We start from the raw sequence: 7,500 nt of genomic DNA on the forward strand, positions 1-7,500 counted from the left end.
TTGACATAAAAATAGTTTACTTAGAGAAAGATATGGAAACCATTACAAATATAGAAAAATAATGAATCTGTTTAAAAAATAAACCATAGTGATGTTGTTGAAAAATGCAAAGAAAGCATGCTGAAATTTGTGTATGAACTTGTGTGAAGACGCACTACATACAAGATATGCGAAAAACAAAACAATTAATATGTAGACTTGGAACATTCAGTATTTTATGTGATGCTAAAGAAATAATGATTATTTCTTTTAATTATTGTATTCTTAAAAGATTGCTCAAAAATGTCATTTAAATTATGACCAAATTAAATGAAAAGCATTCATTTATTCTCATTATCCTGTACGGCATACCTCGAAAAAGTATGTTGTGAATTATTTGTTTTTCACTGTATCATTAAAGTTAAAGAATCATTAATTAAAGAAAAATTATGCCTTGGATAAACACTGAACCTTGGGTTTGATTTTTTAAAAAAGGATGTCCTCAAGAAATTGCGTAAATCGGAACGGTTACAAGTGCTTCTAATTTTGTGACAAAATTTTTATATGAAATGATATTCACAGTAAAAGAATAATGATCGTGTAAAATGGTGCTATAAAAGTTTATACAATAAAATATGCTCAAAATTGTATTTCTACATTATATAACGTCAAAGATTTTTGTTCTTTCTTTGACACTCAACTCAGCATCTATCAAGCTCTAGATAATAAAACTTTTGTTTTTAAATTGTTGCGATATAAAAATTAGAACACGAACGATAAAAAAAAAGATTTCATTTTGTGAAATGATTTCTTGTAAGTCGTATCTCTGTTATTTTAGACAATAAACTTGATAACTGATCAACAACTAATCAAAAGCCACAAAAGAAGAACAGAAAGCAGCAAACACAAAAATCATTTCACTGTTTGTGATCAACTCCTTCACAGTTGCCATCCACAAACGGCGCCATACACTTTGGAGATCCTTGCACCTTCCATAATTACAGTACACCGGAAAGCCAGTTGTCTGACAGTTGACACGTTCTATCGCTAAAAGCGTTCTTTCTGTGTCTTCCTCGCGGCTATACGCGGAGGCACAATCTTCTCACCACACCAGCTTATATTGTACACTTTCGGCTCAGTACACCACCTTGTGTAACGAGTTTGTTTCGTGGCGGTTAACTACACTTTAGCGTTAATTTAAATGGCCTTTCGACGGCTGTAACTGATCGCTGAAGCATCGCGGTACATCGTCTACCGTTTCAGGACGTTTTGTCTTGCCTCGATTCGTTTGCTAGGCACGAGTTTTTCTTCACTTTATATCTCCTGCACCAATCTAACACCTACCAGGCACTTCCACCCTAGAAACGCAAAACTCAAGCGCAAGTCAAGTTTGTTGATTGTTTGCACCAGGTAATCATCGATGTTCGCACGCGGCCCATCGCGTAACTTACTGGCGCAAAAACAAATTCAACCCACCACAAAGCCCAAACCTCCCCAACCCACTGTAAGTGTAATGAAATTGAAAATAAAATCAGCACTTCATACGCGGATGGGGCAGCAGAGTGTGTAGCAGTTGCAGTTGCTCATCGCCGGCACAATCTCGGATGGGGATTTGGTGAAAGGTTAAAGAGAGGCGCACCGGGGCACCGCCAGGAAGGAACGCACGAACGAAAGGTACCACACGAAAGGAAATAGGGCACAGGGGGCCAGAGGTCGATCTATTGCTTCTGCGGCCTGAGTCTTATCGTTACTGGTTTGCTGTGGTGTTTTTGAGGTGTTTTTGACGATGTGAATCGCGCCCGGCAGCTTTGATAGGTGGCGATAGCTGCGACGCAAACCAACGGGCTCAGGATGTCAATGTTGCTGTTCTCTGTTTTGCAAAGGCTGCAAATTATGACGTCCTTACGATTAACGTGCTGCCAATGCCGGACAGAAAACACCTACAAGGGGTGCTTATTCTTGCTTGCTGTTTGAATTGCCCGACCTGAATTGGAGCATTATTTGCAGCTTTATAGGTGGTGCAAAGTTTTATTTGCATTGCTTCTTATTCTATCCGTTTCCGCTTTCGGAGAAGATGAAGTGGAGTTCCCTTTAGGCAATAGGAGCAAAAAAGTGTTTTTAATATTTCTGTTTGAATTGTATCCACACAAAATGGTTTCTATTGTTTTCAACGAGGCAACGGCGAATAAAAGAGTGTGTGTTTTGTTTTAAAACTTGCTTAAGCTTGTCCTTAACCTTCAACCTTTGTGTAGAGCTTGGGTGATTGTTTTTAATTGATGATTGGTCAATAATCGCCCGCAGCGAGTTTGGTGCCGCCAAATATCGTTAAACTGTTGAGAATCTTGGCGTGTTTTGCGTTTTCTGGCTGTTTTTTTGAAATATTATAACAGAAAATGGGAAGCTAAAATTATTGAATTTTCTATTAAAGAGTTTATTAGAAACAATTCCACAAAAAATCTGTAAAACTAAATTAAATAGAGTAAAAATGAATTTAACATTTTTACCTTTCACTTGATCTAGAATAAACTATTATTTACCCGTTTTAACATACGTTGTATCGCCGTTTGTTAGCCGTTCAGTTGCAGCGATGAGTGAATGATGTTGATTTATTTTATTATTATTATTTTTTTACTTTTAAATCAACCATCAAAACCCAACGTTCAGCACCGGTTGCAAGCGATTGTGCAATTATTGTGCAACCTAGTGCACTGAGTGGTGAAGTGATCCTCTTCGCTCCACTTCATCACCTCACACCCGTTTCACAGTCCCATCCAAAACAATATGATATGCCGATGATGATTGGTGTGTGTATGTGTGTATGTTTTTTGTTCGATTCGGTTCGTGTTAAATTTCCAATTTTGCCACATTTTGTTCGTTTTGTGTAGGTTTATTTTTTTTTCGCATAAAACTTTTATTGTAGCTTGTTTGCACACAACTACCGGTGATTTTTCTGTGTTTTAATATTTTATTCCTCTATTTGAAGTTGTTTTTTTTTAATGATTGCAGGTGCTTTTACTGTACTCACGTACCATAAAAAACACACACATTGCAACACATTGCGAAGCGAAACGTGTTTTTCATATTTTTCAACACCCTTTCACCGATGAATTAAATGTTTTCGAACCCCCCCCCCACACACACACACAGTTATTGCTGTGTTATCTTTGAACAAAAAACAAGAGCAGAAAATGCATTTCGATGAATCGACGCCGAGAGTGTTGTTATCAACGAGAAATGGCGGCACTTTATGTACCGAATTCACAGCAACAAAGCAAAACAGAAGAAAAAAAAGAGTATGTGTGTGTGTGTGTTCATTTGACACTAATGGGTTGCGTATAGGTGTATGTGAGCTTTTTCACATTTGGCTCAAAATATATTATCCATTTATATTTGCTTGCACAAATTGCTTGCACCACTACCAAAAAAAAGACATTGATTTTTCCCGCACACAACAGGCAGAAAAAAAGAAAAAAAATCGTACACCGTGGTGAAGCGTGGAAAATACGATCGAAAGCGATAAATAAAATCGAGCTTTTCGAACACTTTTGCTTTGCGCGCGTTTGATACCCCACAATTTGCACAAATGAATCGTCCGGAAAGCCGCCTGATGAAGGTGTTGGGTATTTTTCGTTATTAATTTCATTTAACGCTGGCAGAGGGTGTATGTATTTATGTGTGTTTCCTTTTTGTTTTTACTCTCAAAAAAAACGAAGTTTGTGAGTGGCACGGTTTTATATTGATCTTTTTTAAAAGTTTGATGCCCCCCCCCTCCCTTCACGCTTCGATACTGCCGGGTGTTGATGATAGTATGGATTATCTTTGAGCCATCCTCATGCTATCGATTTTGTGACGAGTGAGAAAAAACGTGCTTTTAATACCCAGGCTCTGTTGGCTGTTTTCTGCTTCTGTGTTTGTATATTATTAACTCACAGCCCTGTAGGGGCGATAAGCAGAGCTTAATATAATCCCATTTTGTATGAACAAAGAAAATGGAGCAAAAATAACGCAAAAAGAGCTTTATTCCTTTTCTGAGGTCCAACACCGTACAATGAATTTGGCATGAGAATGAAATGAAATTTCAAAATGTTCCCCAAAAACCCCCCATCTTTGCAGCAACGTACAATTTTCGCAATATCGCTAAACTCTCAAGCCCAGGGCAGGTGTTTGAATGATAATTTTATCTCTCACCATTTCTAATGCGCTAATTCGCCAGCAGCGCAAGATCATCTGCAAGGTTGCTTTTGTCTCCACAATGGAACGAAACGAATGGAAGGAGCATACAAAAAAATGTACAATCTCAACGTAAGCTTGATGACAGATTATGGCCACAAAATAAAACTAAAACGGCAACTCATCATCTAACACTGGGTAGGAAAAGAAGAGGGAACCTACAAAAAAAAAAAACCTCACGGCAATGAAAGCAATTCGAAGCTCATTAGAAAGTGGCTCGTAAACAGTCATGGAGCCAGTGCCGCTTTTCCACGGTTTCGAGACATCGAGCTTTGCCTCTTTCTTCCCTTGGACCGCTCCCTCAAATACAGGAAGCTAATTTGGATTATGTTTTATTGCCTGAAGATATGTTTATTTGTTTTGTTTCTTTGCACCTCGCTCTCCCTCTCTCTCTCGGCCTCTGTCTTTGTTGACGCAAACACATTCTAATTGAAGGCAATGTATTGCGAAAGTTAATGCTCGCCGGTGAAAAGCTTCAAACAATTGGAACCGACAAAAACCGTTTAGAAGCTCAAGTGTCTCAATTTGTGTGTGTGTGTGTGTGTGTGTGTGTCAGTGTGGCGTTTGTTTCCAATCGTTTCCAACACCACTTGCTCTGGCGCTTTTGGTTGTTCCGTTTCTGTTTCTGCCATCAAAACACCCGGGCAATGTGGCGGCTACCAGAGGCTACCAATTAGCAACAGCCGACAGCCGAACAACTAGTACGACCAAACAACCATCCAAAACCTAATTACGACCAATTTATGTAGCGGTGGCGTGGCGTGGCGTGGCCCTCTGCCCGAATTTGGGTGTGACGTCGGGTGGCGGCGTGGCGTGCTGTTGGGAAATAATTCACCTGCATCATTCAATGTTTTGTTGTTATTTTTTCTCTCGCTCTCGAGCCGCAATTTCCCAAGGTGCTTTGGTGGGCCGCAAAAGGATATCTCTCACACACTGTGCCTATTTTCGTAGAGCCTCCTTATTTTGGCACCTTTTTTCGGTGGATTTGGGGTCTCTGTTGGTGTTATTTTTTGTTGTTGGTCCATTCTGTACACCCGCCCATCACTTCTACTCAACGTCTAACAGAAATTGGACGAAGGATGTTGGGGCTGTAGATATGTGCAACAAGCAAACATGATGCGCGCCCATACACGTACTGTGAGTGTGTAGCTAATTAGAGGAGCATCGGCAAAGGGTTGCTTCGGTAGGCCTAATTGTGGTTGGCGTGTGGCTGTCGTGTGATTTTGAGATGTTTTGTTGCTTGTGCACGACAAGTGATGTGCTAAAACGGAGTTTTGCCGCAGCAATAGATGGCTGTCAAGGCAAGAATGTTAAGTGCGAGGCTTTCACAAAAATCTTTCACTGAAGGTTTAAATAGTGGAAATAGACCGATGGAAATATAAAAAGCGGAAAAATGCACAATTTTAATACATTGATAAAATATTAGGGTAATGAAAGGTAAAGCAGACTTAATAAACATTAATTTTTTGATCGAATGGTCTCGTAAAACAACAAAAATGTTGTGCTTAATTTTGATAGCAAATTGATTGAAAATACATTTCCATCCTTATCCCTCCTGAAAACATTCTAGATGACTATTGCACCATTATTGCATTTTATAATCGAGTCGAGTTCAGTTTTACGCCATATTGCAATGAATTCTTCCATTATTCCTAATCAGTTCATAGGATTTTAAACCGCTCTTTTACTGCAACAAACTCCATTGAAATGCGTCTTTAAGTGCATTTCGTCGTATGTTTATCTCCTGATGATTGTAAGCTAATGTCTATCCTCTAAAGACGGCAAAGGGATACTCTCCGCTTAACCCGAACTCAAATTCTTCGTTTAAATTCTTCGTAGAAAGCTGACAGAATTCATTGACAACCTTATCAGGTTTAACTGAATTAAATGGCTTCATGTACGGAGCTGTTGCACAATATCCAAACGAATCAAGCATTACTTAATTATCAGATGAGCAAAATGACAAAAAAAACAGAGATCAAACAGCCCCTATCCACTTAAAATCATTTGCTCGTAAACCCATTTGCTGACACAATTTCATCCATGTGGTAGCTGCTCCTTCCTTAATTCGCCGTCTTACACTCACAGCCAGCAAGCAAGCTAGTTTTCGGACTGCAAAGCGCGTTTACAGCGAGACGAGACGCAAATTCAGCACAAAGCAAGCAATAGGATCATCCAGCGAAAAGGTGCCAAGCGTCCTGATGCGCTTAAGTATTTACTCCTGAGTTTAAAAGAAAAAAAAAGAGAGCAAATTAACGCTTACTTTCAATTTTACACTCATTTCATCTTTCATCTTTTTTCTCTACCCTCACCGGTTTTTTCAGAGGTGAGGGGGAGTGGATGTTTGAATTGGAGGCGGTGGCGTGCGGCGGAAAAGTTCCAGTGCAGCGTTCTGAAGCGTCCTGATACTTTTGCCCAAAGAGAGGGAGTTCATGTGAGGGAGTTGGAAAATGGTGTGGCTTAAGTTTTCCATCCCCCCCCTCTCTCTCTCTCTCTCTCTCTCTCTCTCTCTCTCTCTCTCTCTCTCTCTCTCTCTGATCCCTTTCCTGTCTAGGCATAGCTCAACATTCGCGGTTGTATGTGCGGCTAATCGGGCGGCAAAATCAGCTTCAGCGTGCCTCATTTGCTTTAATATCCTGGATTGCCGCTGCCAGTATCCGCTGGCCGGGAGGGAAAGAGACTCTTGCCCTCCAGCTGCATGCCTGTGGTTTTAACTCATGCACACCTCTTCCGTGTGTGTGTGTGTGTGTGTGTGTTGGCAGCCAGTTGGCAAACAGCAGTCGGGTCTTGAAAATTGATTATAAATTCATAAAATAATTTGTTGATCCTATCGATCATAGAACACACACACACACACACACATGGGGAAGAGAATGAGAGAGCGCGCCCGAGCGGCCCAGCTCCAGTTAGGCTTTGAGGTTGCATTCCTTTCCACACCCCAAAACCCCTCCGCTTGCTCTAATTTCCACCCACACACACACATGCACAAACACCCAGTAGAGCCTGCTGCAAAGCCAAAGCCACTCGGTGCTTGAGGTCGGCTAATGGAGCAAAAGTGCGAACCCCCAGAGCGAAAGTGTTATTGATTTAGGCTTGCATTGTGAAATGTGCGCGCGTTTTTAGCCGCCCATGTGTGTGTGTGTGTGTGCTGTGGTGGCCTTCGAATGTGTGGTGGTGGCCTTTCGTGGAAAATGCATGCTCTCCCACATGCATGGATTAGCGAGATGCACCACCACCACCACCACCACCATGAAGCACGGAAAACGTTGGACTTTTGTTCTACATGCTTCC

The 7,500-nt window shown here is 40.7% G+C and overlaps 1 protein-coding gene across 4 annotated transcripts in view; it reads left to right on the forward strand.

Annotated features, from left to right (window-relative positions):
* Positions 1-7,500, forward strand: part of LOC120902272 (optomotor-blind protein-like) — a 132,252-nt gene that overhangs the window by 8,667 nt on the left and 116,085 nt on the right. The window lies entirely within an intron of this gene.

The sequence above is a fragment of the Anopheles arabiensis genome, chromosome 3 (genome assembly GCF_016920715.1).
Source record: "Anopheles arabiensis isolate DONGOLA chromosome 3, AaraD3, whole genome shotgun sequence".
NCBI classification, from domain to species: Eukaryota; Metazoa; Arthropoda; class Insecta; order Diptera; family Culicidae; genus Anopheles; species Anopheles arabiensis.